The sequence below is a fragment of the Lissotriton helveticus genome, chromosome 1_1 (assembly GCF_964261635.1).
Source record: "Lissotriton helveticus chromosome 1_1, aLisHel1.1, whole genome shotgun sequence".
In the NCBI taxonomy this organism is placed as follows: domain Eukaryota; kingdom Metazoa; phylum Chordata; class Amphibia; order Caudata; family Salamandridae; genus Lissotriton; species Lissotriton helveticus.
Window position 1 is genome coordinate 662,734,229 of NC_136057.1, and position 12,333 is coordinate 662,746,561.

The following is a 12,333-nucleotide window of genomic DNA, read 5'->3' on the forward strand; positions in this document are numbered from 1 at the left end:
CCTGAGATACAGTGGTGGGAGGAGTTGTCACATACATCTTAATAGGGCTGTGCCTGGCCTCTTACAATGCAGTCTCCACCCCCTGGAGTGCGTCTGTAGCCAAGCCCAGGCAGTACAAGAACGTGTGCACTACAAAGACAATCCTTTGAAGAACGCCTGCTTCAAAGGCTAAAAGGGGTATAAGTATTGGACCTAAAACCCCAGACTATTAGAACACTTTTGGACTGAGGACTCTGCCAAGAAGGAGAGCTGAAGACCTGTCAGAGTGCTGTCCCCTTGCTGTGGGTTGCTTTGCTGGGCTGGCCTTCAGTTGCTGGTTCTGTCTGTGGGCAGTAAAGGAACTGGACATTGCTGTTTTGATCCTGCTTTCCAAGTTCCTCCAAGGGCTTTTGTGTGCTTGCCTCCTGTTGGAAGTCACAGGGTCATCAAATACTTCATCTACAGTCCCTGGGCTCCATTGCTGGGAGTCCTGAACCTATCAAGTGGTGCCAATCCCAGTTCCTGGCCACTGGAGGTGTTTTGCTAGGCTGTAACTTTAAGAAAAGGATTCCTGATGCCGTCCCAATACTGCTGCCTGTACCAACACCGTGGTTACTGCTCACTGGGTGAGCACTGCACCGACCTCAACAGCACATTAGCCCTGGTCTCACTAATACAATGCTTCTCACTGACATTAACGCCGCTACCCACACCAGGGCTGTCGACTTCGATATCACCGTAAGCCTGGTTTCACCAATGATGTTGCTACTCACTGCCACCAACTCCAATACCTGCACTGCAGCTGAGTCACCACCCTCGACGGAATTCGCAGCCCCTGGTATGCTGACTACAGCGCTCCACACCGAAGTCACGCCGATTCCTGCACTGAAGCCACAGACACTGCATCATGAAGTGCACTACGCATCACCTGCAACGACACTGCAGCCCCGGCACTACCGACATTAGCGCTCCTGACTTCGATCTCACAGCGCTCAACCTGCAACGCGTGTGACTTCTAGGGCTCACCGACATCTCCACCGATGTGCAGCACCAACAACTTGCGACTCCAGCAATGCCTCACCGCTACACATCACCGCAAGGTCCTTGAGGCCTCTTCAACTCCAAGGTACTTTTTGCAGGTCTTCTCTAATACCATAGCCAGCCCTCGACTCCATCGAGATCGGACTGAACTGTTGGATTTGTTGGTCATGACACTGTGATAGCCCTGGTTGGCGCTATCAACTTCAAGAAACTGTATTTTTGCTTTATTCTTAACATCTTCATATCTTTGCTTTTGGATGTTGGATGTTTGTTGTTTTGGTCTTGTTTTGATTAGAAAAATATTGACTATGTTTCTAAACTCGTGTGGTGTCCATTGTGTAGTGTTTTCACTGTGTTACTGTATGTGCTTTGTACAAATACTTTACACATTGCCTCTGAGATAAGCCTGGCCGCTGGTGTCATGCTACCATGGGGGTGAGCAGTGGTTCTAATAGCTGTGTAATCTCCTTACCCGGACTAGAAATAAGGGTCCTATTTGGACAGGGTGTACGCCATTACCAACTAGAGACCCCCATTTCTAACAATAACATTAACCCTGACCGCATATTACAAAACGTACTCGGACCTTCTGGTGCCCCATCTCTTAGAAATGTACGCTGAGGCGCATGAATCTGGCTGCCTCCCCCCTTCATTACGGCACGCTCTGATCATCACTCCCATTAAAAAAGATAAACCACCTGCATCATGTGAATCTTACCGCCCCCTCTCTCTGATCAACCTGGACGTTAAAAGGTTGGCAAAAATACTGGCTACCAAGATCCAACCTTTGATGCCCCTCCTCGTACTACCTGATCAATCTGGGTTTATTCCGGAAAGATCCACCTCCCATAACTTGCGTACCATCTTCTCTATGTTCCACATACTCAACCCTGAATTACCGGCAGCCGTCATCATGCTTGATGCAGCTAAAGCATTTGACTCCATTGAGTGCAGCTACATGTTTCATATTCTACGCAAAATGGGGTTCCCTAATGTTATAATACAGTGGATCCAATTCTTATACATCGACGTGTCAGCCAGGATACGTATGAGTGGTACTACCTCTACACCATTTCAGAAAAAGCCTGGCACCAGACAGGGCTGTTCCTTATCCCCTCTCCTCGAGCCACTTGCTTGCAAGATTCGACAATGTCATAGAGTGTCCGCCCTCAATTTTACACACCGACCGGTCGGCATCTCCATGTATGCAGACGACATGGTCCTGTTTATTAGAGATCCCCAGCAACACCTCTCCCCTGTTCTTCGAGAGTGTATCAAATTTAGTCTGTTCTCTGGACTTGCAATTAACTGGGAGAAGTCGGTCATTATACCGTTAACCACAATCACTTCCCAACCTCACCTCGAATACCCTCTAAGCTGGACAGAAGACGCAGTTAAATATCTGGGAGTCTGGGTGCATTGTGATCCTGAAGTAGTAATCAGGGAAAATTATGGGCGGGCTTACGAAAAGTTAGAACAACAGGTACATCATTGGCGACACCTGCCCCTGTCTTTGGCAGACCGTATTGCAGTGATAAAAATGGTCATACTTCCCCGTTTTTTACATCTTTTTAGCAACATACCGGTAAAACTGACTCAGAATTTTTTAAAAACAGTAAAAACTCAACTCCTAAGGCTAATATGGGGCACAGGGCCACCCAGAATTGTCTGGAACACGCTCACACTACCCTATGACAAAAGGGGGTTTACTGTACCGGAATTTACGTGTATTATATATGTGCTCAGGCCCAATACGCATACTTTTGGAACAGGCCACATGACTTTACACCACACGTAGCAGTGGAAGATGGAGATGCCCACCCAACCCCATTTGGTAGTATGCTGACACATGTGAATAGACATACGCCGAAGGCAGAAATCAATACATTAGATACGACCATAACAGCCTGGCTCACCACGCTGCATTGTCTGTCACTCAGGTGGCTGGCCCTAAAAAATCACTAAAAGAAGCTGGTATTACTCAAATGTGCGACCTCTACCCTAACGGACAATACCTAGAATGCAGCTATTTGGAATACATACAAAACCCCACCCCACTGTTACAATACACCTGTTTTCTCCTCCAACAGGCAATACGGGATCACTACCCTGATTTCCCTGCTGAGCCCAAAGCACTCATGTCTATGCAGTTGCTCCTGGTACCTCCCACCAAGAAGAAATTAGTCACCAGATTATATAGGGCAGTGCAGGAGGAGACAGTGCGAAGGCCTGACAAAAGCCTTGCTAGATGGAATGAGGTTCTAGACCCACAGATCACCGAAGTTGAATGAGAGTGCATATGTCAGCTGACTGGCCGCCTCACACCCAATGGGAATTTACCCATCATCCATTTCAAGTTCCTCCACCAGATCTATTATACTCCTTACAAATTACACAAAATGGGTTTAAGGGGAACAGATCAATGCATACGTTGTAAACAATCGCAAGCATATTTCTTACACTTGGCCTTGCGCTGTGACCCAGTCTTCACATTTTGGGAAGGGGTGCTTGATCGGCTACACTCCATGATGGGCACTCTTCATCCCTGCACACCTCTCACATGTTTACTACATTACATCCCACACCTAAAAGGTACTGTGGGCAGGTTTGTTAGAGTCGCCCTCCTGCTTGCCAAACGCCGCACACTGTTTACTTCGGACAGTGCTCTTGCTCCCAAACTGGAAGGGTGGATGAAAGATATGGTATACTGCAAAGAAACTCTGGCAATGTACGCAGAAGAACTGCCTGTAACGTCTAGACCAAAAGACATTTGGGGACAACTTGCTCATTTCCTCACTCTCCAGACAGCCGCAAACGAAGATGTACACATTTAAATTCTCATGTGGAAGTCTATGTTATTGTGTAAAGCGTACTCACTGTGGTATATCTGTACAATTTATGTGTCAACCTTGTCGCATCCTCTAATCATTAAGGAAGTTGTTTCTAATGTGTTGTTGAAATCTCCTGTGCACCATGTTCTCCCGTTGTTTCCGGCGGCAAATGTATGTTACCTCAAAATTCAATAAAAATAATTAAAAAAAAACCCTGACCGCGTATATAGCTGAATGAAAACTTCATGGGTGTTATTTAGAGTTTGGTGGACAGGATACTTTGTCACAAATGCCAAACTAACAGCCGACCCACGCTGTTCAGGGTCAGGAGGATCATCTGCTTATGTTTGATGGAGCCCCAGATGGCTCCGTCAACAGCAAGCTTCCTATGCTGGTCAGATGGAGTAAGGGCCATTGGAAGAATGGCATTACACTGCACGCCCTATTTAGGGTGGATGAAGTGATGTCCTTTTCAGGTTAAGCCTGGCAGCCCTTGTGCTGTCTGTGAGAAATTGTGAATCCAGTCTGTCGGCTTTAAGCACGCCCATGTATTGCCATTGGTTGTATGTTATGCCATTCAGAATTACTGGCTTTCTATTGGTCTGTTGCTTCCAATTGTCCCTCCTTTGGGTGATTGGTGCAGCCCAGGCGATTTCACTAAGCAATGGTTTTGGATGGCCATCATACGCTTTCTCCTCCCACAGGACAATGAGGGTCTCCTCCCTCTGTTCATCGCAGTCTTAGATTTGCTTCTCTGGTTGTCCATCTGTTCCTTCTAGACAGCTGTAAACACTTGCTCCCTCCTTCCTGCTCGTTGTTTGTCATATTTCTTTACACGCATCATGGAAATAATATTTTATTGCTGTGTTTTATATAGTGGAAACTCAACCAAAGGTCCTGGAGCACTATACATAAGCACCAGTTACACTAGAACACATTGATTTTCAGTAGGCACAGTGTGATTAATTGATCTTTCCAGAATGACAGGATGTGGAGCTGAGTCCAAGACTCAAACCCAGTTTCCAAGTGACAAAATCAGCAGCTCTGCCTGTGATGCCAGATCCTCTGACCGGCACTATCCTATAAACAGCGCAGCACTTTCTTAAAGCTGCTTCCTTAGGGTTCTGGGGGGAGGTTTTAGCTTACCTTCCATGGATTCTTCGTCTTCACAGACAAGGCTCACACGACCTTGAAAAAGTCTGAACATTCTACATCAGTAATCTGATATTATGTATGTAAAGCATGACACAGCACTTCCAAGCATGATGGTGTGGACCGGAATGACTGTGTTTTCAAGCACAACACAGCACTGCATTGTATTATTACACAGTGGTGAGTTACATGCCTTAGTGCTGTCTGCCCAGCATGACACAGAGCTACTCTGTATAAAACAGACCTGTTCAGCATAACATAACCCTATCGCAAAGACTTTGATTTTGAGCCGTAAGCTGCAGTTTACAACCGACCTATACAGCAGGTGGCGAACCCTCTGAGCATGGCTTTCCGATTGGACTGATTCCATTCTGCAGAGATTTCGTCCTGCCTGCACCCACCCAGTGTGGTATTCAGAACCCAGCTGATTTTTGCTGCATACTGTGACATATTCAATCGTGCAGAGATGTCACCCTGACAGATGCTCATCTGCAAGTGACAATAACCGCGGGTTACCAATAAAGATAATGGCAGCCCGCCCTGTTTATAGACACAGAACAGGCTTACAGGCTTACAGGCTTACAGGCTTACAGGCAAAGGCAGAGGCTGAATGATACGAGAGACTAGGGGCCGATTATAATGGCGGACGGACCTGAGTCCGTCCGCCACCATAGAGTAGGAGGGAACCTCCACATTGCCTGCGGAGTTCCCTCCTGTGCAATTAGGATGTGACCGCCACCCTGGCGGTCACATCCTCAATCTTTAACATTGCGGCGGGTGCAGCTTCAAGCTGCACCCGCCGCAATGTTAAAAATGCATGCACAGCATTTGCGTGCACAAAGCAGCAGGCACCGCGCGGTGCCTGCCGCTTTGTCCATGCAAATGCAGGGGGGTACCATAGGTACCCCCCATGTGCACCCCTCAGCCCCCTTCACCCAGGGGGCCCGCAACGGGCCCCCGAAGTGTAGCTCCGTATGCTTTTCCACGGCGGAAAAGCCGCCGTGGAAACGCATACTTTGTACTCCATCCTAATATGGATGGCGGTGTCTGATAGACACCGCCAGCCATGTTAATGCTTTTCCGCCGCGGTCGGAAGGTGACCGCGGCGGAAAAGCGGAGGACAGATTGTAAGACCCACCAGCCATCCTAATTTGGTGGTGGCTCTTTCAAGCCTCGGCGGCGGATTTCCCGCATCCTCCGGGCCGGCGGTGGCTTCCGCCGGCCCGGTGGATGCGGGAAATCCGCCATCGTAATAGGCCCCATAGTTTGGCTTTAAAGGATAAAGGGTTGGATGGACTGGAGTTAATGAAGAATCGTCGCAGTGGAAGGTTGGAAAGAGCCTTGAGCTTTAAGAAGTTCCCAGGAAGTTCACAATTATAAAACAATTTGCCTAGTGACAATGTGCCAATACTCCAAAATGTAAAAACAAGGTTAGTGGAACAACATATTACAAACAGAAACCAAATGAATTTAGCACACAGATCCATAGAATGTGTAGAATCATGCCTATCTCTCCCCCGACCCACCATCCTTCCAGGTCAGGATCTCCTACTTAGAACGAGGCTTCACTAATTATAAAGTAGCACCATAAAAGGTGTGAGCAGAGACATTTTAGGGCATAACCAAGGTGAGAAATTCCCCAGGGCCCCTCCTTCCTTGTAGCTCACTTCTGTGTATTTCTCCATCTTAACCTTAGCTAAGCTAAAAATGTGTAATAAAATGCAAAGTTGACCCCGACTCTGATGCTCACTGCTAATTCCGCTGTTTGGCTGAAGCTCAAAAAAGGGTGCTTTTGCCTCACCACCTTCAAAATTAGAGATTACAGCAAGCTACATACCCTTGATTGACTAAGGTTCTGTTCAGTGTGGAGGCTTGAGGTTTCATATGCTGTGAACTGCATAAAGTAAACTCTGCACTTCCAGTTGTGAAAACATGTAAGAAATGTATGAAACTCTAACAAACAAAACCAAGGTATTATCAGTAATGTGAATTCATTTCCTCTCAACAGGTCTCTCATTCTGTTACCAGGCACATAATGGCCAGACAATGACTACTCCTTCATTGGACATGTTTAAATCAAAAGGCACACATTATTAGAAATAATGAGAAACAGTTTATATGTAAACCCCTACCTCAACATCAGCCATTTCCTCACAAACCAAGGCAAGCCACCTTCCATTCCTTAAGAAAAAACATTTGTGACGCAATCCTTGGCAAACCTGTCATGAATCTCTGTCGAGTTCATCCACTTGTTTAAAACACCCAGTACTAACAAACACTTCTCCCTTTAGTAGCGTTGCCTGATGTGCCGCGTTTTGCACCCAGATCAGTTATGCTTGAGTAGGTTTACAGACACGGGTCCTAAACTTTAATGATAAGGAAGCTGATTTTCAATTCAAACGTAGAAAACTAATCTCCAATTAATTGTGTCTTGATTTACTGGATTTGATGTTGCACATATATTGCAGATGAAGAGACCAAGGTAACATGAAAACAATTTCGGGAGCAAAATGAATGTAAAAAATAAATTATGTGATTAACTCTTAAACACACTGGATTCAAGTGGATGTAATGTTGAAAAATGTAATGTCGATTGACGGCCTTGTGGAGTACATATTTGTTGTACCATATTGTAGAGATCCCTTCCCACAGACAGGCCTTATTGGATCGTACCCCCCCTTTGTTTCAGAATTGTAATCAATATCTGTCTTCACCATGAGTTAGGATTTTAATGTAGGATTACAGAGACACCAAACATGAACTGGTTACCTATTCCCATTTGGAAATTACATTTATAAAATGTAATAAGGTAACTCCAATGTTACCATATGGGAGAGGTAGGCCTTGCCGCAGTGAAAAACAAATGGAAGAGTTTTTCACTTCCAGGACATGCAAAACTTGAAAGTACATGTCCTTCCTCTTAAATACACTACACCCTGCCCTCTGGGCTCTCCAAGGCCTATACTAGGTGTGATTTGTATGTAATAAAGAGGTAGGTTTGGACCTGATAAAAGGTTTATTTTGCTAGGTCGACATGACAGTTGTATTACACCCACAGGCTGCAGTGGCAGGCCTGAGAGATGTGCAAAGAGTTACTTAATTGGGTGGAACAATCAGTGCTCAGGTCCACTAGGACCATTTAATTTACCGGCCATGGGCCTTGGTAGTACGGCTTCACTGGGGTCTTACAAGTAAATTAAATATGCCATCCCAGCAGCGCCTTTGAGGTTGATTTTCTTTTACTCATGCTTAGAGGACTTGTACTTCCCAGAGCATTTCCAAACCGTTTTGTCCTTAGTGCCTCCATGGCTTCACTCTGCAGACACGTTTAATTTGGTACCACACATTCGCACTTGCGTCCTGCGTATCTTTGGCTCCTGATCTCACGTTGTGGAAGTCTAGCACTCCTGTCATCTGGTGTTGGGATTTTGTGCCATCTTTTTTCCTCATCTTTTATTAGCTGGATTCCTCCTGTAATGCTGCTCATGTTCCCACACCTTCAGTTTCCTACTACAGCAGGAAATTCCTTGACACATTATTCTGACATTAACCCCTTCCAAGCTCATGATGAGCTCAGCTCGTCATGGCATATACCTCTCAGGTGCTCATGACGAGCTCAGCTCGTCATGACCACACCCGTTTTCGTAGTTGTCCAGCACAGGAGGGGAAACTAGCAAGCAGCGATGTGGTTAAAGAAGGACTATTGCTACAAAAGAAGAGGGACTACTGCATTTCTTGCACTGTTCAATGGAAATTGAATTAGGCTAGGGCTCATTTAATGTATTGTAAATGTTTTTGCCTTGGTTGCTTCCTTTCCAACTTTCTTTCTTTTAGGTGAGTATTGGGTACTAAATTGAGTACCAGTGTTTTTTAACAACCCCAGGTGAACCACTCCACCCATGGGTGAAATGGAAAAAAAGTGTTTTTGAATTATTTGATAGTGTGTGGGAGAAATTTTTCCCCAGAAAAAAACACATTGTTATTGCTGCATTGTCTGGGGTGAGGTGCAAGTAATTTCAGAAACACTATATGACATTGATGCTGATCGCGATGCCTTATTAAATGAATTTGAATCTGTAATTAAGAAACTGGATAACAATTTTCTACCCAAAGTTTCTATCATTTTGCAAATAAAAATATTTTGGTAATGATAGGCAAGGTGAAGATGCATCTGTGGAAGATTTTCTTACAGCCCTCTGCAAGCTGGCCTCTACTTGTAACTTTGGGGACAACGTCGAGAAGAAAATACGTGATCAAATTATGCTTGAATGCAATGTGACAAGATGAAGGAGGATCTATGGTCCAAGAGTGATCGTAAACTTAGTGAAGTACTAATTTTTGCAAATCAAGTTAATTTTGTGCACATGAGAATTGCAAAAAACCAAGGAAGTTGTTTTTTCTATGTATTCAGTTTCTGGAAAACAGAAGAAACAGTTTTCTTCTCATACCAAAGGAGTTTTTTTCAATAAATGTTTTTATTAAGCAGTTGTTCAGTACACAGCCATTCAAAACAAATGAAAAGCAAAAACAGTAGGTCCCTCGCAGGGGGCATAAACATTTCTCTTCTTGATTGAGGCGAGACCAAAGGAAAATTATTGTGTTATAGATGTGGTTCTTCAAATCACTTAGCCAATGCTAAGGATTGTCCAGCACTACATAGTATTGGTAATCTGTGTGAAAAGAAGGGACATTATGTAAAATGTTGCTAATCCACAAACAGGTTTTAGGATAATATCAATCTACTGAAGACATTGAGGTCAATGTTCAAATAATTAGCGATTTGAACTGTGTATCTAAAGTACATTGTAAACACCCTTCATGTTAGAAATTGAGGTTTCTAGTTGGCAGAGTATACGCCCTGTCCAAGCAGGAGCCAAAATCCTAGTTAGGGTAAGTCAGATACACAACCTAAGTTAACCTGTGCTCACCCTCTGGTAGCTAGGGACAGAGCAGTCAGGCTTAACTTAAGAGGCAATTTGTAAAGTATTTGTGCAACACTTAAATTACAGTAACAGAGTGAAAACAAAACAAAAAGACTCTACATCAGCTTAGAAAAATAGATAATATTTATCTGAGTAAAACAAGATTGAAATGACAGAAATCCAATCAGTAGAAGTCGATATATGAATACAGTGCATCAAAGTCAACAGCGCTAAAAGGTTACTTGCTGGACCGGGGCAAACACAAAGTTCAGGCTGACTGCAGTGGAGGGCAGGCCAGCTACAGGACCCATACAGGTCCAGCTGAAAAAGTACCTTGTGTAGAGTAAGCATCAACGTCGAAGACGCGATGCATCGCTTCCGAATAACGCAGTTGGGTCGATGCATCGAAGTAAAGCCTCACAGCAGTTTCTTCAGTCCAGTGCTGTGTCATTGTCAAGACTCACAGGTGGGATATGGGACCTCATATCGGCAATGCATCATCGATGAACTTGCAGTCAGGTCTATGTGATGTTGTTGAGCTGCACAGGGATGTCTTCCGACCAGCACTGCGTCAGCATCAGAGGGCACTGTGTTGGTTCTAATTGGCGCAGTGGTGATGATGCATCCATTTTTGTAAAAGCAGCTGCTGTCATACAGCTTATACCTCCCTGGTAAAATGTGCATTTGTTGGACAACATAAACAGCAGGATTGTGCCAGACTGATTCTGTGCACACCCTCAGCATATGTTGGCCTGTAGTCCTGCTAGCTCACAGTGCACCATCTGCGCACCAAACCCAATCAGGTAACAGATGAATTATGCATCCTCAGAACATGACAACCCTGACCCCCCAATGAGATCATGGTAACAGAGCTAGAACCCTTTCATTTGTTTAATCACACCTACCCAAACAAATACTCAGGAGGGAATTTCAATATTTATTGAAGCATTTTGATTCTGGCATAAAATAAGTGCCTGAGATAATCAGTAGAATAAACAAGAGTAGTGTAATTAGCATTATGAGAATAGGGAAAAAGATGAACAATTCCTCCATTGTGCGATAATAGTGAATATATTCTGGCATATAAAGACTGTGTTATAGTGTACTCCTACCTAGTACTCCCTAACCAAGGTAGCCTGGGGTGGGTGATCTGCCAAAGCCCTGTTGGGTGGTCTAACTCCCTATTACCTGTTAAGTGTCATCAGACTGCCTGTCTTGGTGTAGAACTGGGCATCGCTTTTGGAGAAAAACAGGAATGCGCTGGGCTTGAATTCTGTCATACAGCAACCTCACAGTATCTGCAAAATCTCCTCTCCCTTAAAAAAGGAAGCAATGCTGTGTATATATAATAACAACACCCAAGCTGCCATGCTTATGCCCGAGTCTGGCCGCTATTGTTTATCCTTTTGTGAACTTTGTCGACTACCAGACAACAATAAGAAAAATATTTGAGCAATTAACTTTATCCTTTTTATAGAATTTTCTAGGTATTGTGATAGTGTGCCAACAAATTGGAAATGTACGTAGTGCAGTTTCATAGTATATTATCCTGCATAGACATGCAAGCAAATGTATGTGGTTGGACTTGGCTCTTTTTGCAGGGTCATCCCTAAACTTTTTGCCTTTCTCCTAGCCTTTTTTCTGACATGGTGTTTGTGGTTTTAGGACTCTGGGCACTTTAGCACTGCTGTTCAGTGTAAAGTGCATGAGCTCTCTGTAGTAAATATGGTAAGATTGGTCTACACCTGTTTGGCTTATTTAATTTACCTGTCAGTCCCTTGTAAAGTGGTATCTCATAAAGCCAGGGTTGGTGAATTAAATGCTACTGGTGGGCTTGCAGCACTGATTGCGCCACCCACAAAAGTAGCCTTGCAAACCTATCTCATGCCTCTGCCATTGCAGGGCCTGTGCGCACAGTGTTACTGCCGCTGTGACATGGCACCTAAAGTGTGTGCCATGTATGTGACCCCCCTTTTACTGCATGCCAGTCACCCCTAAGGCAGGCCCTAGCTAGCCCTATAGGCAGGGTGCATTGTAGGTAAAAGATAGGACATGTACCTTAAATAGGTGGTAGTGACAAACAGCCATTTTGGTTTCTCACTACTGTGGGGCTACCCTCCCATAGGAATGCATTGGGGATTCCCTGATAAGTGTTTCAGCGGTAATTCCTGATAGGAGAGGAGCAGCGTGGCCAAGTTTGGTTTATTTTTGAATAGTGATAATGAATGCTACGCAATGGTGTGCGCAGTTTTATTATAACTATTTTAAAATTCCACTTTTAGAAGTTGGCATTTATGTGTGCTATGTGTCTGCCTGCCTGATGTGAATTGCATGTCTGGCCTTTGAGTGACAGGGGCTGGTGAAGTGTGTGTGGCTCCAGGAGGGGCAGGGTGAGTCGGCACTAGGCT